At 36.0% G+C, this 25,585-nt stretch overlaps 1 protein-coding gene across 1 annotated transcript in view; it reads right to left on the reverse strand.

Annotated features, from left to right (window-relative positions):
* RO60 (Ro60, Y RNA binding protein) overlaps positions 1 to 25,585 on the reverse strand; it is a 301,212-nt gene that overhangs the window by 270,007 nt on the left and 5,620 nt on the right. The gene's annotated exons all lie outside the window — the stretch shown is intronic.

The following is a 25,585-nucleotide window of genomic DNA, read 5'->3' on the forward strand; positions in this document are numbered from 1 at the left end:
TTAATTGGGGGAAGGAAACCTAACCGGAGAAACCTGAAAGGATGACTGCTCAGGACAGGTGCTGTGACCTGCTTTGCAATTTGCCTAGGCATCTTAGAACACTTTTGGGAATGATTATTATTCAGAGACGAAACAGGTGAAAGTGACTGTCGGAAGACAGGGCTTTAATTGGTTTTGCATTTTTGATCACCACTAGACACGTGGCTGAAACCTGTGAGGTTGCAGGGCTGCTGCTCTGGAGTCCTCCACAGTGTCTCCTGCTAACACAAATCACAAATCTTTTATGGTGAGAGATAAAGAGGAAAACAAAGAATTTGATAACGCACCGCAATCTTTCTATTTTAAGAGTGCAAGGAATCAGGATTTCCTCATGAATCATTCTTGGTTGGCTTAGAATTTACCAGAACATTCAATGGACAAAAAGGGTGTCTGTGGTGGGGGAGGGGAACGTGGGGAAGTGGTCAGGGAGATAGGGTTTGATTGAAGAAGCTTCATTTTCAAAAACCATCTCTCTTTACTGCAGGCTTTAAGGACAAATAGATTGCCTCAACTACAAAGTGATTCCATTTCAGATAATATTACCAGAACTATAAGATGGAATATTCAGGTGGGTTTCCTATCAAGCCTCTAAATAGACAGTAAGAATTACAGCAAAGCATTGATTAGGCTGAAGATATTCTCCCTACTTTGCAGTAGACCTGTTAAGAGAAAATTGGAGACATATTTTTGAAAATTGGAACCAGCCAACATATTCATATATTGAACTGCCAGTAGTTGGAGCTGCAAGTTTGACTTAGCAAAATCTGCATTTATTAGAACAGTTATATAATTTATTGTGGAAAGGAAAATCATTTAGATTTCAGTAATAAATACCTGAAAGCATGTTTGTAAGACTATAAGAAGGTAATTTTTCTTAAGCATATGGTCTTTGTTCTAAAATAATTTTAAATAATGTTCCTACATCTATTTTCACTTTCTGATGATTCAATACTTATTATATAAGTATCAAAATAAGGTTGCAGATTTATAAAATATCAAGTTCATGATATATATTTATAAATGGTGTCTGGATAATAAATGATTAAGGAAAGTAAGCAAAAATTAACAGTTAAATTCTTCAGAGGTCTCCAAATTAGAGAAGTTCAGTCATCTCTCGATATTGACAAAGGTGAGTATACAGGTGTTCATGTAAACAAGTGATTTAAATGCTGTCTATCCTTGATGGTTTTGTTTAATATCTAAGCATTCCCCCAGCCTCAGTATTGGGAATTAAACCCAGGGGTGCTCTACCACTGAGCTTGGGATTTGAACCCAGGGCAATGCACATGCTAGGCAAATGCTCTACCACTGAACTGTAACCTCAATCCACTTTTTGCCTTTAATTTAATACAGGGTCTCACTAAGTTGCCTAGGCTGACCTTGAACTTTTGATCCTCCTGCCTCATCTACCCCAGTATCTGGGATTATAGGAATGAACCAGAGCATTGACTAGTATTTACTTTTTCATAAACCTTTTCAGACAGAAAACTCATATTAAAAGGCAGAAATTATTTTTTTTTCTAAAAATTGTATGGTTGATTGATAAATCTGAACATAAATCAGTTTAAAATATTTATTGTAAGGGTAATTTTAAGAGTTAAGGCAATACCTGTTGTTAATAGAAGCCTTTTTCTTAAAAAGTTGCCATGTCTTTTTAAAGACAGGCTGACATTTTTAAAGTGAAAGCTATAATTTTGATGACTTCCCTTTGGATTTTTTTGATGCAGTTAGGTTTTAGGTAAATAGGATTGCTCCACATTAAGATGACACATATTTTCCATTCTGTGGTGGAAGAAGAAACAAGGCAGTGGGTTGTAAAAGTTGCACAGCAAAACCACAATGGGAGAGTGTCTGATAAACTAATACTTTTTCCATGTTGAATCTACCATGCCCTCTACTGGAGAGACTGAACACGTAAGTGGCAGAGGCTCTCAGGGTGGGTAGTACATTTAAAAATTTTTTTTAGAAGTTTAAATTACAGAAGACAAATAAAAATACAAGTTTCTAACAAAACCAAAGAGACATTATGAAGCGTAAATATCTCCCATGCCATACTTCTCTCTTCTCTAGTAATTACTATGAACAAAATTATTTATATATACTCTCATATTTTCAGAAATTTAGGAACAAAAATATCTGCTTAAAAAACACAAGAGGATCATTCTAAGTATTACTCTGTGCTTCACTTTTTTTTCAGCCAATAAGATTAGCTTAGTTCTTAAATTTAAAAGAGCTGTAAACCAGTTGATTTCTTTTTTTTTGTGAATCTTAAATAGGTGGGTAGTTTTAAAAAAGGAAAAAAAAAAAAAAAAAAAAGGAAATGCCAGGGAGCAAAGTGTGTGATGAATAATTGGAAAAAATGAAAACTTTTAGTACCTTTTCTGTTGATCATATTTGAGGATATGTGTCTCACGCCTTTTTCCCTCCCTTCTTCTCTACTTACTGACTTCCTTCCCTTCCTTATTTAACTTTAGTTGGTGAAATATTATTTTTATCAGAATGAACATATGACTTCACAAGTTTCTGTACTCCACTTCTTATCTGTAATAACTTGAAAATTAAAATTAATTTATTGGAATATAATTTTCATACCTAGAAACTAAAAGAAAATTAACATTTTTTTTTCAGGAATAAATTAGAGTTTAAAACTAACACTTAGTGTGTATTATAGAGGAATTAATAATTTTACCAGTCCTTGTATGGCAATTGCAGTTAGATTATCTCATAGTTCTACCTTAATTTCATGTATGGTATTTAGTATGTTGTGCTTCAAGGGCAGGCAGAGCCTGCTTGAATTTAGTAGTTCCTCTTCATGAAAACATCAGGATTTTCTTTGGAAACTAATAACCAAAATACAATGAAGTTTTTTTTTCTGAATAAAAACTGCTAACATATATTGAAATGTCTCTAATAGGTTTCTGAAGTTATTACTGGTCCTGTATGTGAGAGAACTATAAATGTGAGGTATAAATTAGGGAGTTGTTCCCTTTGGCTGCTTTCTTTTTGTGCATGGAAAAGTAGGGGGAGTAGGTGACTATAAGTACTTTCTTATAAAAAATTTGCATAGATGGCAGTTTGTCTATGAAATTTAGAGGTAAAGCTAGGAATTTTTTTGAGGATATGTGTCTGTCTCCTTCTTCCCTCCCTTCTTCTCTACTTACTGACCTCCTTCCCTTCCTTATTTAAATTTAGTTGGTGAAATATTATTTTTATCAGAATGAACATATGACTTCACAAGGTTCTTCTAAATGGGATCTTAATTTTATCTACAGAAATTGGACAAGTGTTCTATTTTTTTTTTAATTTTGGGATATTAGGTTAATGATATATAAGGTTTAAAAAGGTCTATATGCTGTTAGTGACTCAGTCACTTAGAGTCTTTTTTGCCTAAAATGTTATTATTGGGGCTGGGTTGTGGCTCAGCGGTAGCATGCTCACCTAGCATATGCGAGGTCCTGGGTTCAAATAAATGTATTGTGTACAAATAAAAAAAAAGTTATTATTTTTTGATACCAGGGATCGAACCTAGGGACACTTAACCACTGAGCCATCTCTCCAGCCCTTTTGATTTTTTTAAATTTTGATTTGGTCTTGCTGAGTTGCTTAGGGCCTGGCTAGGTTGCTGAGGCTGTATTTGAACTTGAAATCCTCCTGCCTCAGCTTTCCCAGGGTCTGAGACTACAGGTATGCACCACTACACCCGGCCTCCCTCCTTTTTAAAAATTTAAATATGAAGAAAGGCTATTTTTTGTTTAGATAATGAGGAATCCATTTGCACTTACCTTTCATTTTTCTTCAGTATACTGAAAATTCCTGTGTAGAAAGCATTAATCCATTTTAGACACTGATTTTCGCAGGTCTTTGATTCATCAACTACTTTATAATAACCTAAAACCTTGTATATATTCTCTGCCAAACATAGTTTTGAAACAAAATTTCCAAACTCTCAACAGAGATTTGGGAAAAGAGTAATGAATACTTTTAAGGAGATGCCAGTAGCCTTGACACAGTTCTCATGTTATAAATATTGAAGTCTTGAATGCCAAGCTAATGGCACTAGTGTCCCCCAAACTTCTCAGCTTTTAAAGACAAAATAATTTTAGAATTCTTTTCAGAAGGTGCTCTTGAAAGAGCAGATTGGCTGGAGGGGTTGTCCATAATTGGGACACTTGTCATTTACTACTAGTTCTCGCTCTATTTTAGTTACCACCTCTGGCAAGCTGTTTAGTCTTTTTATGCCCAGTTTTCTAATTTATAGGGTGCAAAGAGGTCAAAAGTGCTAGGAGCATGTTGGTTGATGGCAATACGTTGAGCACTGAATTGGTCTTTAGCAAAACTTTGATAGTAGAACTCATCTCTTCTAGGTGTTTCTTTTGCCTATTTTGCTGCTTTTTCTCCTAAAACCCACAATTGACTATCATTCCTGAGGTGGCATGTTCTTTTTTCAGTTGGAAAAGTTTAAAGAAGGTACTCAGTGTCTACTAGTTGAAGGAATACCAGGACATTTCCTGCCTTGTTCCTGTAGAAGAACTGATATATTTAAGGATGGAAGTAGTCTGATGGAATTTCTGTTTCTATAAGTATACTGGGGAGATTGTGTCTCAAATACATTTGACACTGACTCCTGGACCCCATTCCATCTTAGATTGATTCCAATTCTTTCTCAGGGACCTTTATCCTCCTGGATTTCCTGGTCGTCGTCCTGGGTTTTTCCAAATGCCCTGTTGGGCGCTTTAGTGCTATGCTATTTATGAAAATACTTTTGCTCTTTTAAAGCAGATTTAGGTTGACAATAAAAATGAGAGGAAGGTACAGAAATATGTCTTATGCTTCCTGCCCCTACAAATACATAGCCTCTCTATTATTTATATCCTTAACCAAAGTGGTACATTTGTTACCATTGATGAACCTATACCGACACATTAATATCATCCAGAGTCCATAGTAGGGTTCATTTTTGGTATTGTTCATTCTATAAGTTTAGACAAATGTATAATAATATGCATTCATCATTATAGCATCATGAAGAGTATTTTAAGTACTCTAAAAATCCTCTCTGTTCTCCCTGTTTCTTTCTCTATCCCCAAAGACCCTTGGCAGCTCCTGATCTTTTTAATGTCTCTATAGTTTTGTCTTTTCCAGAATATCATGTTATAGTTGAAATCATACAGTATATACCCTCTTCAGATTAGCTTCTTTCACTTAGTTATTACTAAGTGCTTAAGTTGCCTTCATATCTTTTCATAGCTTGATAGCTTTTTTCTTTTTAGCATTGAATAACATTCTATTGTCTGAAGGTACCATCCATCTACTGAAGGACATCTTGATTGCTTCCAAGTTTTGGAAATCATGAATAAGGCTATTATAAAATTCTGTGCAAAAGTTTTGTGTATATGTTTTCAGCACCCGTGAGTAAATACCAAGGAGCATGAGTGCTCAATTACAAGCTAAGAATATACTTCATTTTTAAAGAAACCATCATTCTGGTTTGCAAAGTGGCTATACTATATTGCATTTCCACCAGCAATAAGTGAGAGTTCCTGTGGCTCCATGTCCTCTCCAGCATTTGGTGATGTCAGTGTTCTGAATTTTGGCCGCTTTAATAGGTGTGTCATGGAATGTCATTGTTTTCACTTCTCTGATAGCATATGATGTAAAAACATCTTTTTGTAAGATTATTTACCATCTGCTTAAGAGGTGTTAAAGTCCTTGGTCTGTTTTTTAATTGGAATGTGTATTTTCTTATCATTAAGTTTTAAAAGTTGTTTGTATATTTTAAATAACAGTCCTTTTAAGGATATCCTTTGTGTACTTTTTTTTCTTCTGGTCTGTGGCTTGTCTTTCGTGCTCTTTGCTGAGAGCCATAGCCGAGTAGGAATGATGCATGGCATTTTTGGTTGAAAGGTGACTACAGCAAGCCATTGAGATGATAATGGTTTTGTTAAGATGTGTATTCAGTTGGCTATTAGACCCCTGCTGTCCGCCTCGGCCTGCTACTTTGGAGCTCTCGTGGGGACTCCCGGAGAGTTCCCATTGGTTGGGGAAGTGCGGTAGGAGGGATTTCTGGAGGAGGGATTTCCTGTTGGTGTGGTGAGTCCCAGGAGAAGGCCGCATTCATGTAGTTCGTGGGAGTTTTGGAAATAAAGTTTGTTCCTGCAGGAGTGGCTCGTGATTTTGTGCCCAGCCAGACTGCGGCATTGTCTTTCACAGAGAAGAAGTTTTTACTTTCAGCTAAGTCCATGTTATTATTTTCATGGAGTGTGCCTTTGCTGTTATATGTAAAAAGTCATTGCCAAATCCAAGATCACCTATGTTTTTCCTTTGTTATCTTTTAGGAGTATTATAGTTTTGTATTCTACATTTTGAGTTTTTTAAAAAAATAATTAATTTAGAAATATTTAAGTTCTTCCTGAAGTGTTTTACAAATGTCTACCTTTTCACATATCAATCTTTGCATCTGTTTTAGAGTAATTCTCCACAGTTTACAGGGTGAATTCTCTCTGGATAGTACCTTCTCTTGGCACAATTCATTATTTTTCTCAATGCAGCGTAGGAAGCATTGAAAACCCCTATTGGAGCTTTAGTGTCTGCTAATTGCGTTTGTTTCCCTGTCAGATTGTAGTGAAGTTTTCTCATCTGGAGACCACGGTTTGTGCATCAACTATTTTGTCTACTTCAATTAATTTTTTTGTAGTGCACATTTGGTTTTATTTTCTTTGAGAGCTTAAAAATAAGTTTAAAAAAAGCCCTCTGGACACAATGGTATACATCTGTAATCTAAGTGATTTGGGAGGCTGAAGCAGGAGGATTGCAAGTTCAAGTCCAGCTCAGCAACATAGCAAGACCTTGTCATAAAATAAAAAATAAAAGGAACTGAGGATGTAGCTCAGTGTCAAAGTGCCTCTGTGTCTCAGTACCAATAAACTAAACCAAACTCAGCTTCAGTCAACATAGTCACTTTGCCTACTCCAGTCTAGATGAGCTGTATTTAACTTATCAACATCAGTCTATTTCTCCAAAACTCTTTTGGATCCACCTTTTTAGAAGTACCCATTACTTGATGTGTTCATTATATTTGATATCAGGTTTCTACTATCCATGTCTTCTTCATGAACAGATTATCTCTCATCTTCAGCAAATGGTTACGTATAGACTTGATCTGATTTTCTCTAGCATTTAGAACTTGTTCCATATGTAGTAGAGATTCTTTTAATAAAACTTTTACCTACTGATTAATAAGTTTTCTCACTCTATCTACTTTTTAGCTTCCCGTGAGAATTTTTTTTTCTCTGAAATGAAATGGAAATTCTCATTCTCTGAAGATGGGAATTTTCAAGTGAAGCATATTTTCAATCATTCTGAATGTTATTCATTCTTCTGACATATTTTGAAGGCTATTTTGCTCATAGCTACTTGAAATTGAATGTTTTGATGCACTTTCTAAAGACTGAAGATTTCTTGTAATATCAGGTTCAACTTGTTCTAAATGTTTGCTAAATCTTTATAAAAGCATGTGTTTTAAATCCACTCAGAATTGGAAATTTTCTCCTATTTGTTCATGGCCTCCAATTTTTCTGTGTCTGATAGGTTTTTCTTGGGCTTGGCTCCCATCTAAGTTGATTTAAGTCCTTCACATTCTTTCTGAATGAGGTTAAATGATGAAAAATTTTGAATGTATTTCCTCTAGAAGGGCAGAAATTTCAGTGTCTAGTTTTTTGTCTTTACTTGCATAAGTTAGGCTTTTAATTATTAAAAAATGGGCAGTTATAACCTAATCAATGGATTAATTCATTAATAGAGATAACTGGGTGGTAACTATAGACAGATGTGGTACGGCTGGAGGAGGTGGGTCCTTAGGGACATGCCTTTGGGGTTACATTTTGTCCCTAATAAGAAGTTCTCTCTCTGCTTCCTTGCTCCTCTGTTCTGAGCTGCTTTCCTCCATTATGACTTTTTTTTTTCTCATTTTGGACCCAGAGCAATGGAGTCAGCCATCTATGGAGTGAGGCCTGTGAAACTCTGAGCCCTAAATAAATTTTAAACTTTTCCTCCTCTAATTGTTCTTGTCAGATCTTTTGTTAATAGCAATGAAAAAGCTGACTAAAACACTGACCTGATAACAGCATTTCCCACAGCAATCCATGGGAATCTATTTTAGTTCAAGGTCCTTTGGCAGGGCTGCCACTGAATGGCTGTGTCTCTAGGACCATCACCACACAGAACATCACAGCCTTGAGCAGACCCTGCCTTATTCCCTGGACTTCAGGTTGATGGCCACATAAACTATCAGAGAACACCAATGAATGTTCTGCCCAGGACCAAACAAGTGTCTGGTATCTATGGTAGTAGAGCTCAGTGGAAGTTAGGGAGTAAATTATTGGCTAATATTTCTCTCTCTTTTAAATAAGCTTTTCATTGTGTCACCCTGAATCTTATTTTTCCCATTTTTCAGAGCCTCTCCATGTCTAGCTGGATTTAAATATATGTAGGGAGGAAAGTTATTGAAAGGTTATGAAGGGTCATACAAAATTTTTAATTACTTCATCAATTTTACCTTTAAAAACAAAGGAAGAAATAAGTGAAGTTTAAAAAATGCTTTCACATGTTGAGAATGTTCAGTCCTCTGTGATCCAGAAAAACTTGATTTTCTCAACTATTTTGCATGTATTGAAAGGTTTGATTATAAGAAGCCCTTCTGGGTGCTTCTGTTCAGAATGAACATCTCTGGAGGTAGTAGATTTTGGATGTAACTTCTCTCACAAAGGCTGATCCCTAGGTGAGGGGGTCCCAAACTTTGTCCAGCTCTGTTAACAAGTTAATCTTGTTGACAGTGAGTTTCTGAGTTAGCTGGGGGATCCCGGTTTTGTGTGGACTGGGATCACTGATGTATATTGGGACAGGCTGGGGATTGGCCAATCTGGGCTGAGTGAAGCTGGCTCTGCAGGCCTTGGCTGGGCTTTCCCATGTGTGTTGAGATCAGCTGATATGGGCTGGTGCATCTCCATGCCTTGCTCTGCCCCACATGGTTCTCATCCTTATCCTACAATCTGTGGGGAAACTGGTCTTCCTTTCGATGTAATGGCAGAGGTATAAGAAAGCCATTGGAGAACAGTTATCTGATGATTTGATTTTCAAAAGTTCACACTTATTATGACATGTCAATATCTTATTTGGTTGTCTTTTCATTAAGTCATGTTCTTCAGAGGGACTCTAGATTTCATGAAATTGGAATGAAGAGTAAGAGTTGTGATAGAAGCACTCATTTCTTCTGTATGTAGCTCACTTCATCGGCCATGGTGAAAAAAAGTTGAGACGTATGAGCTGAGAGAGGTGAAATCCTAGTGAACATCAACCCGGACATGACTAAAAGTATATTCCAAAATTACTGAACTCCACTGACCGGGTGAGGAGAAATTCTCCATAGCACATGATATTCAGTGGGAATAGGGATAGTGCTGAGTGACTGCAGGATTTCAGGGGAGCTCTTCATAGCCAAAGGCCTCCATTTCCCCCTGTGAAGAAGAGGAAATGTGTAAATAGAATCCATATACTGAATCTGGTGAGGCTCAAATTGGTATGAATACTTCAAGTTTGGCAGGACTATGATACTGTTTTAGTCAGCTTTTGAGTTGCTGTGGACAAGAAAACTTAGAGAAGAAAAGTTTATTTGGGGATCACAGTTTCAGACATTTCAGTCCATAGATGGCCAACTTAGTTGCTCTGGCCCAAGTTAAGGCAGATTATGAGGGAAGGGCCCACTGGAGGAAATCTTTCAGTTTATGGCAGGGTCAGGAAGGAGGTAAGGGAAGGGAGAGAGAGAGAAAAAGGGAGGGTGTAGAGATCTCAGGAAGAGCAACCCTTCCAGGGAATGCCCCAGTGACTCACCACCTCTAGCCCTGCCCCACCTGCCTACAGTTACAATCCAGTCAGTCCATTCAAACTGTCCACGGACTGATTAGGTTATAGCTTTCATGATCTAATGATGTTACCTCTGAATGTTCCTGCATTAACAAAAACTTTTGGGAGATATCTTATATTTAAACCATAACATATGCTTTTTTTTTCCAATTACTTTTGGTGACTATAAAGTTTTATTGAACAAATACATCAACACTGATGTCCAGGAAGCAACGAACAACATACCAAGTCATTCCTCCTCCTACATTCCCAAAAGGTGATAAGTCTTTGATTCTTATTCTGAAATACCAGCAGCAATTGAGTGCTCCAGAATTTCAGTCAACTTGACATTTTCTTTATCTTTTCTTTTATACCTGTTGGGTGAATAAGTGCTGGCTGTTGAAGAACAGCATGATCCCTTCTTGGCCTGGCAGATGACTGTGATAAGACCTGGGGAGCATCTGAAGGAAGCTTTCTGTGCTTTGTAAAGCTGTTACTAGAGTCAAATATATCCCTTCCTTCTAACTATTAAATACTTAAGGTTTCTTTTTGCCATATAGCACATAAAAGACCTTGTTTTCAGACTGCTGTTTTTTTCTGCTGTTTAAGTTTTGAACTAAATTGCTTTTTTTTTTTTAATTTTTAAATTTCTTCTTCTAGTTTTTTTTTTTTTTTTTGTAATTGGGATTGAATCCAGGGGTGCCTAAAACACTGAGCAACATCCCAGCCCTTTTAATTTTTCTTTTTCTTTTAATTTAATTTTTTGAATTGTCAATAGACCTTTATTTTACTTATTTATTTATGGTGCTAAGAATCGAACCCAGTGCCTCACACATGCTAGGCAAGCACTCTACCACTGAGCTAAAACCCCATCCCTTATTTTTTACTTTGAGACAAGGTCTTGCTAAATTGCTTAGAGCCTCCCTAAATTGCTTAAGATGACCTTGAACTTGTGATCCTCCTGCTTCAGTTGGGATTACAGGCATGTGCCACCATGCCTGGCCTACTAAACTGCTTTTGAGTCATCTTATGGAATCAAGCTGGGATGATTAGTTATAGGGGTCTGAATGAGCAGCAAGATCAGCACAGTTTGAACAGCACCTCCAGTTTGCAAACTGCTTTTAGATTTGAAAAAGAGAAGTGTTCAAGAACACTGTTCTTGTAAAGGAGGAAGTATGTTTGTGAGTGTGTGTGTGTGTTGGAGGAGGGTAGGGAGAAGTGCAAGTGATGGTGACACTGAGAAGTTAAAAGTTTAGCAGAACTGAGTGCAACATGGTCAGAATTTTCTCCATAAATCTCTCGGATCCAAGCCAAGGAGTATTTATGGGATTAATCACATTTGCTTTCTGTTACAAGAGACTCTCCTTATATAGTATACTCTTATGTAGTATACACTCATTAGTCCCATAAATTTTGATGTTGCTTAGATGTCTTCTTTTTGCTCTGTATGTTCATTCTGTGCATCCACAGCCATACATTCTGTTTTGATTTCTACACTGATTAATCCCTGGGCTGATCTCTCTGCTTATCTCAGACCATTATAGCTAATGGACCTAGCTTGATTCAATCAGAATGATTCAAAAGCAGCCTAGATTCACTTGTTAAGCACAGGATTTTCTATCTAGACTCCTAAGCCTATTTCTTTCCCTTTGTTCTTTATATTGGTGAGTGGCACCACTATCCATTCACTTCCCCAAGTCAGAACACAGGAGGTAGGGAGTGGTCACCTTCCCATCCAATGTTGAATCTGTCCTGCTTACTAATTTGACTTCTTTAATATAAACTTCTCCTTTTCTCCCCTCCCAATTCCACTTTCCTAATCCTCTCTCTGCTTCTTTTATGAATTGAAGCAAGACTCTTATCGTGTTACCTTCTATATTTTTTTCTAGACAATTACCTATTTTTTAGCCAGCATGATTTTTTAAATACAATTCTCTAGTCATTGTGGCTTTCCTGCTTAAAATCACTAATGCTTTATATTACCCTTAAGTTCCAAATTCCTTCGTTTGATTTACATGATCCCTTTTATCTGGCCTTCAAGTGCCTTCCCAGCTTTATCTTTGATCATTCCCTCCTTGCTACCTCTTATCCTACTAAAATTTTCTATTTCCTTCCACAGACCATGATACCTTTTCCTTCGGGCCCTTTGCTTATGCTGTTTCCTCTATTTGAACTTTTCCCCCATTTTCTCCACTCTTCATCTCACCATCATCTGTTATTCATTCATCTTTGGGTATTGTTGAAATGAACTTTTTGAATACTACCTATACACTTTTTCTCTCTCCACTACAAATATGGTTGAGATGGTCCTCTTAAATGCTGTTATAACACCTATCAATCCTCATAATTCCTATCAATCACCACAAGGAATTGTAATTGCTTGGTTGCTTATCAATATCCCTGACTAGACTGTTGAATTTATAATTATTCTGGCCCATGGAGGATAATTGTAGAGGGTCTGGATGAATGGAAGTATGAATGAATGAATGAATGACCACTTTCCAGGAACTCTGCCATCTGGATCAGTGTGACTTGAAGCAAAGGTTCAGTGTTCATAGTGTCTATAATTAAAATCTGATTGTTACTTTAAGAAGATTTCATTTTAGCCCTGAATTTTGCATTTTTTACAAATTAATATTCTGTTCTTTTAGTTGCTATTTTCTATTTGTAGTTTAGGAGAGAGAATCTACTTTTTGTTTTTAAAAGATCTAGTTCTTCCCTCTTGTAAATAGATCATTGCTTTTTTTTAAAAAAATAAAACTAGTTAATACAGATCCAAATCAAGGGGGAAATTGACAAAGTGGTGACATACAGGATATCCACTTAAATATTATGAACACTTGGATGGATAATCTTATATTTCATGTAGTAAAAATGTTAACAATGGTAATAACAAAAAATCACATGGTATTATCATTTGCTCTCATTTTGCTATTTTGATATAGATTGGTTGAAGCTATATATCTCAGTTGGACCAAAAAATGGCTTATTTCTGAGACTTTTAAGGAGTTTCTATTTTGGACCATAATAAATAGGCTGCCTTTTTGTTGTTCCTGTCAGGACTAAGGCCTGATGCATTACAGATTTTAGAGGACAGGACAGTCCCTAATGATTTTAAGTCTTTTGTAATTATGGCAAATAATTTCCTTCATAGTTTCACTACTTTTAAGCTGTGGATTCCTGTTCCAATGAAAGTATTGTTGCATTATTTAGATTAAAGAATTCAAATTTATTGTAATAATCCTAAGACATAAAATTATTAGTTTTGATAACAAGCTGGGGTTCAAGAAAAGGAAAGCAAATTGGGAAATTTTGTTAAGAATATGGTCACTTGGAGCCCAGTCTAGTGGTGCATTCCTGTGGCTTGGGAAGCTGAGGAAGGAGGACTGCAAGTTCAAGGGCAGCCTCAGCAACTGTGTATGGCCCTAAGCAATTTAGTGAGATCCTGTCTCAAAATAAAAAAGGGTTAGAGGTGTGGCTCAGTGGTTCAGTGGCCCTGCGTTCAATCCCTAGTGCCCCCAAAATTATTTTTTCTGGATTCTCATTTAAGGTCATGTCTTGAGCCTATGTACTTCACTTTTCCTGCTTCCCTCTCCTACAGTCCACCTAAAGAAACAAATATGTTAAAAAAAAAAAAAGAAGAAAGAAAAAGGAAAAAATGGGAGTGATGGTGTGAAACTACTGGAAAAGAGGGAAAAAGTATCCTTGATATATGAGAAATGTGAAGATTCCCTGATGTGAAACAGGGAGCTGAACTGAAGCAAAAACTATTCAGGCTGGAATAAGTAAATAAGAGGTAAACACGGAGCCTCTCCTGAAGTAAGTGGTTGATTTCTTCAACTTCTCCTAAAAAAGTTTCCATTTTGGAACAAAAGTGGTTTAAATAAGGATGTGCTCTTAGAGGGCAGTAAGTGAGGGTTAAATATTATTTTAGAAACTATAGTAGCAACCCCCATAGTATGTTTCCCTAGATCTTACTTTATTTATGGATAGTGTACTAAATGGACTTAAAATCAAAGAGGAAATAAAAATAAAACCAAAGCCCATTTAGAAATTATTAAAAGTCAGATATCATGTGTGAAGATCTATGGAATGTGATCCAAACCATATTCAGAAAAGAATTCCAGACACATGAAAATTTTAATATAGAGACAAGATTGAAAATAAATTGGTGAATGTATACTTGTTATTTAATGGTTGGGATGTAATGTGTTTAAGAATTCTGAAGGTGAGCCTGTACTGACCAGGGAAGCATAGCTATTAAGTGAGTAGTGACACCAGGGTTCAATGAATCTTTTAGAAGAGTTACATAAAGTCATTAAGAGCCTTATAATTCTATATTGCTCCAAAGCACAGAGTGACAGGAAGTTTTCTTCTTTTCTTTTTTTTTGAGGTAAGCATAATTCGGATCTCAAAATCTGAAAACAAAAGCACTCAAAAGAAAATTAAAGATAAATTTCAAGCATAGAGACATAAACACCTTACGTAAAATAGTTTCAGATAGTAAATATTTGAAAAGTAAGCAAACACATTGCTTATAGTGAAAATAAATTTTTGTCATCTACAAATGATGAAGCTCCTTTTAATTTCTGTTAAACAGAAATTATTTGTAATGTAATTTACAGATAAGATGGTGAATAATATCTACCTAACTATACCTACAATGGCATCATATGGGGTAGAATTCAACTTGTGGCAGTGTTGTTGACCTCTTATCACATGGAATGTAATAGTAACTTCCACAGGGAAAGTCTGATAAATAAGTAAAAATCAGCCTAACACCTGATTTTTCATATTGAATTCTCTTTTGCCTCTTAAGGTTTTGAATTGGTTATTTGTGTACTTGTCTTATTTCCCTTTGCTTTCGTGAAATAAGAACTATAATTATTCACCTTTTTTTCAGCCTAGAACATGCTTTTTTATCAAGCAGGGGATAAGAAAATGCTTTATCACACCAATCAAAGCGGGTGTGATAATAGAGAGAAGTTCACTGGTCTTGGAGGTAAGGGTTTGGTTTCAAGGCCAGCCTGCCTTTCTTCCTCCTTCCCTACTCAGCTAGCACTTCCCCTCTGGGGAAACTCTGATGCCTACTCTATCCTGCATTCTGAATGAGCTCACTCCCCTGTGTTTTCCCACAAACCTGTGCTTCACTCTCTGGGGGTATATAGCACTCTCCTGTGTGTCCTCTGTAAGATCGTGGATACCTAAGTTTAGACTCTTTTTTTCTGTGTTTGTAGAGACTAGCCCTGGTCCAGTATGTAGCAAGTGTAAACAATTTGTTACAGGAATGGATGGTTTAACTTCCTTGAGATTAAGTTTATTCCATCTGAAAAACAGGAATGCGAATAATACATGATACTTAGAATGGAGAAAATTTTCACAGGCAAATGCTGTTCCATAAATATGCTAATATAATGACTATACTAATGCACAAGAATAGAATCTTAGTAAATTCATTAATATTTTAACCTCTAGAAGTTGAAGCTTTTAATATTTTTCTCAAAAGTTGTCCAAACTTGACACCTGTAGGAAAAGTTTCAATTCTTTTGCATCTTATTTGAGGTGTTTTACCAAGAACAGATTTTCCCTTAAATTTTAAGACTATTTATGATTTGGAGACCTCTGACTTGACTGTAGATTTTTTTTTTTTTTAAATAGAGCCAGCCCTATCATCAAATTTCCCAAGAGATGACATGTGTGTGATTGAAGAGTTTTTCAACACCCACAGCTTAGTTCAGATGATGTGTCATTATTCATTCCTAGGCAGGTAAAATGGGGAATTTGATTTTCATTTTGAAAGTGAAAAAATGAGAACTTATTAAAAATGAAAGTTCCTGCATGCCATTTCCAGAATTTGTTGTTTTTAAACCCTCCTCTTGTGGACGTGACATAAAATGCTTTGTAAAAAAGAAATTAAAAATGTTTTGTGAACTGTGGAGAGCTAGTAATATACTATAATATTATGAAGGAATTATGTCTTGTTTTTATGTAAAGATGGAGAAAGTGTTCTTTGGAATTTATTAAAAACCAAGGAAGAGAATAGTTTAGAGACAGTAAAATCTTGCAGTGAAAGAAATGTTTCTTTTGTCACTGTCTTCTCAGCACCAAATCTGGTCCACTTCTCTTAACAGATTTGCCTGTGTGCCTGGTTATTCTAGGGTCCAGACATGTCAGGTTACCTCAGGAGACAGTAGTGTAGTGTCACGATCACACAAAGTCTGAGAGGAGAGCCAGGAAACTCTGAGCAAGCCTGTGGGGCTGAGATCAACATCAGCTGGGGGCCTGGGGATTTTAGTCATCTGTCGTGCTTGTGACTCAGCACCTCTCTCTGCCTCCCTAGGTTGATTTTTGCTATTCCTCTCTTTGGTTATTTCTTTCTACTCTCCGGGTTTCTGCCTAATGACTTCTGCCTATTCCCTTTTATCTTTAAAAATACAAATGAATAACAATTATTCAGATTTATTGCCAAGCAAAATCTCATTTTTATTCTCACAACAATCTGGTAGGGCGTCTTTTTTGTCTAACTGTTGGTTATCCGAGTTCCCACATTGATGCACAAGGACTCCCAAACTTATCTCCATAGGAAAATACTACTGAAAATACTACTGAACTGAAAACCAATGCCATTTCACTTAAAACCTCCTCCCCATTTAATATTAGTTTTGGTAATTAACAATCATCAATATACCGTGTAAATGAAATGCAAAGCATAATAGTAAAATTTGCAAAAGATGCAGAATTTCATAAAGTATATGTCAACAGGAAAACCATTGATAATGAAGGCCTGGGAGTGTGGGTGGTTAACAATTAGAGAGGAGAAAATAAACATGGATAAACAAAGAAAGATTTGAGTAGTAAAGTCTGGGGAGAAGTTTTAAAGGTTTGGAATATAGTTTTCGAAAATGTAAAATTTAACATGAACTATGTTATTATAGCATTTTGTTTTGACTCTCCTAACTCAATGACTTGACATTTTGCTTATTCGAATACCTGACATTTACTTAAAATAGTAATTTAAGTATTGGTAATACTTTAAAAAATACATATCTATTTAAAATTCTAATTTTATTTTTTAAGTTAAAGTTATGGTCAAATATATTTCCATCATTTGCTTAGAAATTTTGGATATTCTGTAATGAATTTTTTAAAAGTGACTTCTCTGTTATCCATTATTCTTTTTAAAATAATGACCACCTCCTATGCTATTACTTTTCTGATTTTGAAATGAGGAAAATGAAGTCCACAGAGGTTCACTTGCTTGTTTTAAGATTTTGTTATTGGGCTGGGGATGTGGCTCAAGCGGGTTCGATCCTCAGCACCACATACAAACAAAGATGTTGTGTCCTCCAAATACTAAAAAATAAATATTAAAATTCTCTCTCTCTCTCACTCTCTCTCATTCTCTCTTTTAAAAAAAAAGATTTTGTTATTGGTAAGGGAACTGGGATTAGAATACAGACATACGATTTCACGTATTTTCTTAAATATTAAGTTAAACTATTTCTATGCTATTAATTTAATTTCTATTAATTTCCTTTTTATGTCTCAAAGGTTCCCAGAGAGATTCTTTTAGGCAGGTCTGTCACCAGATGGTTTAGAGTGCCCCTAGTGGACAGACCTCTGCTTCCAGAACATTCTTAGACTTCTGGTTGTCCTGGAGTCAGACACAGATCCTATTCAATCAGTTAACATTAGCTTCATGGCAAGGTTATATAATGCATAACTTAGTTACTTACTGACAAGGAATTGTTTTTAATTCTTTGCAAAGATGCTTCCAGTGTGACTCTCATTTTATGTCTTCTCATAAAAGGAGCAAATAATGCAGTAACTCCTGGCATGGCCTATTTAATTTCTACATTTTTCAAATGCACTATCTAAATAAAAGATTTGTCTATAGTTTCACCTTATTTACAAAGAAATGAGTGAAAACACAAGATTTCATTATCTTATTCACTATTCTACCAGTCTTTCTCTTACTGTCACAAAGCTATCTGAGGTAGAAAAGGGAAATAATATTACTGTATATTTTAAGGGTGAAGATACTGAGGTTGGTTTGGTGTCTAATGGTTAGTGAGAGTTCAGGACTAGAATAATTCTGCTTCCTGGCTCAGTGCTTTCCCCAGTTTCCATGATAAAGAGGAAGAAAAAGGCAGGGATGAAGGACAGGAGAAAGGTATTTTACAATTATTAAGTGCAAATACTGTGCTTAATTTTCACACTATTTAAAGGAAGTTTTAATTTTCAATTGTTTTGCATATTATGGTTGCAGAGAACTATTTTATATTCATCCTTTCTCTGTGTCCAGAAGATTAATATTACATTTATTTTATGTGTGAAGCAGTTATAGAAAAGTCAAACAATGTAGACACATTAGGAAAATTAGTTGGCAAATTCAATAGAATATTCATCTGTTCATAATCTTAGTATCTGGCAATTATTAAGATAATTGACAAAAGAGAAATTACCTGGATTAATTACCCCTTTTACTCAGGGCACCTTTAACAATCTCATCTGATTTTCTCATCTTGATTCAGCAACATATTTTATTTATTTATTTTTCTTTTTTAAAATCGTTTTTCTAATGACTATAGATCACATAGGTGTTTATAGGATTTAAGAATTTGATTTATTTTTAGTTTTTGGTCAGAATAGTTTTTATATTTTTCTGTGGGAAAATAATGCTCAGTTCTTCTTTTTTCTTTTTTGGTAGTTTGGAACTGAACTACCGAGCCATATCCCCCGTCCTTTTTTATTTTTCATTTTGCAATGGGGTCTCACTAAGTAGCTTCCCTCAGGAGCAACTTCCCTCTTCCCTCAGACACCCCAGTCACTGGAATTACAGGTGTATGGCCACCATACCTGGTTCCTTAATTGCTTCTTATGCTCAAAATCAGAGTGATATGTTTTACTTATCATTATAGGTTAGGCTCAAGGATTTGTATGTGTGTGTGTGGGGAAGGGGACAATGATAAAAATCCTGTGTCTTCACATTTTTAACTGATACCCTGTCTTATTGTTGCATTTGTGTACTCAGGAACATGTGCTTTCTGCAGAAGGAATGTTTATAGGTGGAACTTTTAACTCTGTTGTAGGCAATTATCTGAAATGGAAATTTCCTGAAACTTTCTGATTTTATCTTATTCCCCATTTAATATTTAAGCCACATTTACCAAATGAAAAATTTAGCTTATGAACCTCTTTTGGAAAGCTCCTGAAATAAATAAAAGTTATTTTTAGACACATGTCCTTGATGTGAATGCTTATCAGCATGGTATTTTTGTGACTTTTGGCACATTGAACTTCCTGATTTTCCTGACTGGTCATGTGAGGGCAAATAAAGATTCAATGTGAAGAAAAGTATTTCTCTGATGGCAATTGTGTTTAATGCTAAGGTATAATAAATATCTGTGGAATATCACATCTGACTTTGAAACAGAAAAATACTGGTAACTTTCTAAGACTAATTGACAGGTAGACAGGGAGTATTTCCTGGGAATTGAAGTTCACATATTATTGAGAGCCTTGCAGTTAGCCAAGCACTGCATTCCACCAAACAGGACTGAACATGACTCAAGTGCATTCACATATTATGCATAGCAGTGTATCATTTATCTTATCAAATATTTATTGGGTTTTGGTTGTATATTTTATTTAATAATCTTTGTTTGGCTGAATCACTCTAAAATAAGGTTGAACAGAATTTCTGGCTAGATTTTCAATTTTCATCACTTTTGTACATTATCTTTTACCTTTGAGACCATTAAAATATTACACTTAGCAAAGTTTAACCAAATAAAAAATATTAAGGATGTTTATCTCTAACATTTGTATGGCATCTTAAAATACAGGAATAAAGTATCTTTGTTAGTTACTACCTTTGACAGTTCAAACAATAATAATTTAATTAGTCTGGGTCCATATTCCTTCAATTATAAAATAACTTTTACCCCATATGGTACCTGGAATGATTAAGTGTTCTATAAATACTAATTTATGTCTTTCATGTTCTTAATATATGTTTTATTATTTCATACTTGTAAATGCAATTATTTAAATTCTAAAAAATGATACGTTATTTATTATGTTTCATGAAGGCATTTTTTTTTTTTTTAGAATCAACAAGTCAAGATCCTATGTTTTCAAAATTCTTTGCTGTTCTTCACTCTTCCTGGTTAAATTTGTATTCTCTACTAAACAGATTGATATTCTGTATTAGCAGTGCTAATTAGCCATCTATCCTGATAAAGTCCATGTGTATACATGCCAGGCATTCCGCATACCAGGTACAGGGAGTGGAACATCCTGAATGGGCAGGCTAAGTCTGCATGATGAGACTAGTTAAAGACATGAGGCTTCTGAATTTCAGTGAAGGCTCTACCCTAAAGATTTGCAAGATCAGATACAAGTTTCTAAGTACTTCCACAGATATAGAGCAGCTGATGGTGAAATAGAACCAATCCTATAAGATGTATGAAGTGCAATTCTAACATGCACCTTTGCAATGCATAACTCTATTTTGTTTTAATGTTTTGGCAAAGTTTATTGCCAAAAACCCAAATTAAAAGAGGAATGACTTAGAGTGGGTTTGGGGTAAGGTGAAAGGAAGTTTTTTTTTTTTTTTTTTTTTTTTTTTTTTTTTTTTTTTTTAAGGAAGAATAGGAAAATAAGGGAAGCACAATGGCTTTTAAATAAAACCCATCAATTACATCAATTTTTGTTAAGAAGTAATGGTCCTTATGACTGCTTCTTTCTGAAATTCAAATTCTTCTTTTTTACTTTTGGGTTTTTTTCAGCTTGTACACTGGAGGAAAGCTGACCAGGTGTGTTAAGACACATCTCACAAGATGACTATCTACTTTTACTGCACCTCTAAGGCCCCTTGTATTCTTTGGGTGGGGTGGAGTAGAAGAGAGGAGCTTACTTTGTTTCCTAATTATTCCTGTTTCCTTCCCTCTTGAAATTAATTCTGCTAATAGTGCATTTATATAAGGTTTGAGTGATGTGGGAAATACCTGAGGGTTCTGGTGGTATTTAGGAGAGACAATAGTAGTGACTAAGAACTCATAATAGGCTGAGCCCATGGTACACAACTGTAATCTCAGAGACTTGGAGGCTGAGGCAGGAGGATTGCAAGTTCAAGGCCAGCCTCAGCAATTTAGTGAGACCCTCAGCAACTTAATGAAATCCTGTCTCAAAATAAAAAACAACTAGGAATGTAGCTCAGTGATAAAGTACCCCTGAGGGCAATCCCCAATACCAAAACCAAACCAAAACAACAAAAAAAACCTCAAAGTAACTTTGTCTCTTACAGTTTATACTTTAAAATTAGTACTTAGTAAATCAGAGCAGAGATATCATTTTTAAAAACTCATTCTCAATTGAGACTACTTTTGCCCCATAGGATATTTGGCAATGCCTAAAGATATCTTTCATTGGATTAACTGTTCTTACCTGTTCTTCTAAACCTTTCTTTCCACCTTACTCCACCCTGCCCAACTCCACGCCAATTCTTTTTTTCATTTAGTCTTATTGCAAGTGAACTATGTCAAAACCATGAAATGAAATGAGACCACATATTTCAGAGGTAAATGTTAACAGGAAATGCGGAGGGTGTGTGCCTGTGTTATTGGCATTGGAAGGTAGAAGCCAACTGTGCTGCTAAACATCCTATAGTGCAGAGGACAGCTCCACCACAGTTATCTAGGATGAATGTCAATAAGGCTGAGACTGAGAAACCCTGTTGTAGAAGAACAACTTGCTTTCAAGAGAGTGAATCTCAACTATGAAGAAATTAAGGTCTCACTACATAATTTTTAAAAGTATTGATTGTAATAATGAAACTTAGTTTTTTTTTTAAGACAATTTTTTGGCAATACCTATCTAAGCACTGTTCAGGAGAATCTTCATTCATTCATTTAAAAAACACGGAATGCCTCCTGTGAGGCAGATCCTGTTCTAGGTGTTCAGTGTGAATTATGGGGCTTTTTTAAAAATTAATTTTTTGGTTGTAGTTGGACACAATACCTTTATCTTATTTATTTTTATGTGATGCTGAGGATTGAACCCAGGGCCTCACATGTTCTAGCTGAGCCACAACCCCAGCTCATACGGGGCTTTTTAATATCTCTTTCCTTTTCAAGAAGATGGGGCCTTGAGGCCATTAGACTTGTTGTCATCAAACATTCAAATAAAAAGTAACTGTTTCCATTCCCTGTTCTGAGCTTATGCTTACCAAGTTCTTCTTAAAGCTTTGTTTTTGCAAATCATGTGTCCAAAGGAGAATGTGCTATTGAGGCCAGTGTCCCTATGTAAGTGACAATTACATTACTTTGTGTGTAGTCCATTAGAATTGGCTTCTAACACCCACATGTGCTCCCTATCTCTTGCCATGTGATGCACTGTGCTCCCATGAGACTCTGCCAGCAAGAAGGTCACCATCAGATGAGATGCCTACAACTTGTGCCTCCAGAATCCCTTGCAGTGAGTGAATTTCTTTGGATGATCTACAGGTGTACTTAGCCTAGAAGAAAGCAGGACTTTCTGTGAAACTAATTAAGAGATTAATTACTGTGTACAGAGCAAATGCCATTTCATTGCCATTGTTTCCAGCTCACATGGTGGCTCTTCAGAGGACTGCCTCGGTGGAAAGCCATCAGCCAGAGTCTGTGATTAGAATCAAATCTCCTAGTACTTTCCCATGAACTGGTATACAATTGAACACCCAAAAGGGGTGGTAAATGAGACTCCAGCTCACAGACAAGGAAAGTCCAGTAGTCCACAGCACATTACACAAGATCTTTGGATTAATTTGGGGTATGGGAAAAAATTTTAAAATTGAGAAGGAAAAGATGAGTATTAGGTGTCTGGCTTGAGTAAGTGGGTGACTGTACTGTCCTTTATTGAAAAGAGGATGATGGTAGAAGAATGTATATGGGGGAAATTTGAGAGTTCTGTTTTGGACATGTTAAATAGAAATGAATGCCATTTAGACAGTTCCAGAGAGATGCCATAGCTGGTAATATAGATTTTTTGAAAATGAAGCAGTTTGTATCTAAAGATGTAAATGAACTCAGAATGAGCAATTCATTTGACAAGAAGATCCTTAAGACAATGTAGTTCCACGAGAGAAGAAAATGTCTCAAGGAGCAGTGATAGGAAAATAGCTTATACTGTTAAAAGAGTCAAGAAAAGGACAGAGAAGTGAAATTGATTTGGATGTGATGGAGGTTGTTGGTGATTTTGCTTAGAACAGTTTCTGTGGAATCATGGGGACAAAGTCAGATTAGAAGAGTGTCTTAGTTTTTTTAAGACATTGCTGTGACCAAAGGACCTGACACAAACAATTTTAAAGGAGGAAATTTCAGAAGTCTCAGTTTATAGATGGCCACCCTCATTTCTTTGGGCCGTTGAAGGAAGAACATTATGGCAGAAGAGTGAGGTGGACGAAAGCAGCTCAGGACATGGCATCAGGAAGCAGAGAGAGCTCTGTTCACCAGGGACAAAATATATGTAACTACCACTCAGTTAATCCCTAATCCCTATCAGGGGGTTTAATGCAGTGATTAAGTTAAGACTCTCAAAACCCAATCATTTCATCTTTACATGTTGTCTCATACATGTGCTTTTGGGTGGATACCTCAGACTTTTTTCCTGTTCTTTTTTTGTTGTTGTTATTGTTGTTGTTGTTACTAGGAATTGAACCCACGGACACTTAACCATTGAACAACATCCCCAGTCTGTTTTATTTTTTTATTTTGAGATAAGGTCTTGCTAAGTTGCCTAGGGCTTTGCTAAATTACTGAGGCTGGCTTTGAACTTTCAGTACTCCTGCTTCAGCCTCCCGAGCTGCTGGGATTATAGGTATGCGTCACTGTACCCAGCTTACACCATAACAATCATATTGATGAGGAAAGGAAGTTTGGAGATGAAAAGGATGACTTCAGATATCATTTTAGGTGTTTTGTTGGGCATACAAGTAGAGAAATGTGTTTGTAGCTTGCAAAGGAGGTGTGAATGAGAGAACAGCTCTTCCTCCTTCCATTTATCCTTCTATAAATCTACCCACCCATTCTTTTATTATGTATAGTTATCACACTGAGAATTTGGAGGTTATTATATGTTACAGTCCTTGAAAAAGCCCTAGGGGATGTGAACTATACACAAGTGTGAAGTACATAGGAGCAGGAACACCTCACTATTGGGAGAAGAGGAGAAAAGGTAGCATTTACACTTAGGAAGACTTTATTTGATGGGAAAATGAGGGAGTTCTCATCCAATTCCTTTTACTTGTGCAATGAAATAAGTCAGGTCATCAGCAGATAGTCGGAGAGATGGTCAAGAGTGTTGGAGATTTGAGAAGAAGAATTTTAAGTATTATAGAGAGAGGAAAATTCAAGAGAGCAGCGGCATGCCAAAAAGGTGGACAATGGGATGAGCTGTCATATCAGAGGAAGAATGTTTTAGCACTGACGTTATTGAGGATCGTTAGTCTGTGGTAATAATACATAGCAGATGAACTTTTAGTTGGCTTCTTCATTGTTTTTAAATTCTCTTTAGGCAATGCACCTCTTATTGTCTGTACTTGGCAAGGACAACTTCCACTGCTGATCCCTATTTGGGCTACTGCAAGGGAATTAAGGACATTTACAGGGAAGAAAAGACCATGGATTCCAAAGAGAAGAACAGATCTATCTCAAAAGCTATTTGTGAATTGAAAAATCTAAATCCTCTCTCCACCAGGTGCTCCCTGTACTTAAAGTTCTAAATAGTATCATTACCTCCATTTTACAAGTAAGGAATGTAGGAAGTTCACAGAGGTGTAAGCCACGCAGGCCCAGCAGTGAGCTGGTGGATAACAGGCACGGCTGAAAGCCAAATCCAGATTCTCCATCCAAGGCGTTTGTGCTTCTTCTTCTTCTTCTTCTTTTTTTTTATGTTGAGCTATACATCATCTCTAAAGTCCTTTCATTTTTTGACCCTTAAAGGCCAAAGACTATAGCACAAGCAGTTATAATTAGTGTATTATTGTTTAAACATAATAATGTGAGACTGGTAAATATAGTTTGTTTATATAAATATACAATAGGAGATTTTATCTTGATATGTGATCCAAGAAAGAGAATTGTGAAAGGCTAAAGATGAGTATCTGATATCTATTCAGACTTATAAGATAATGAGTGAGTTCCACGGGGTCCTTTTTTTTAATCCATAGGCTTGACAAGTTCATTTTTTTCTTTTTCATTTTTTGCAGTACTAGGGATTGAACCCAGGGGTGCTCTACCACTGAGCTATACCCCCAATCCTTTTAAAATATTTATTTTGAGACAGGGTCTTACTAAATTTCTCAGGCTGGCCTATAATTTGGGATCCTCCTGCCTCAGCCTCTCAAGTCACTGGGATTACAGGTGTACCACTGCACTCGGCACTTATTATTCTTTTTTAAGTGTCTCATTTTAATATATTATGAAGTAATTCAGGTGTCTAAATGTATGTAAAGAACAATAAAGACACACATGTAAATACCATCCAGCTCCACAAGTAAAAAATTGCACTTATGATTCTGCTCTGTGGGTTACTCTCTTGTCTCATGCCACCTCTTTTCCTCTAAGAAATAACTACTCTATGGAATATGATGTTTAGCAATATGTAT

The sequence above is a fragment of the Spermophilus citellus genome, assembly GCF_964194105.1.
Source record: "Spermophilus citellus genome assembly, chromosome: 6".
NCBI lineage: Eukaryota > Metazoa > Chordata > Mammalia > Rodentia > Sciuridae > Spermophilus > Spermophilus citellus.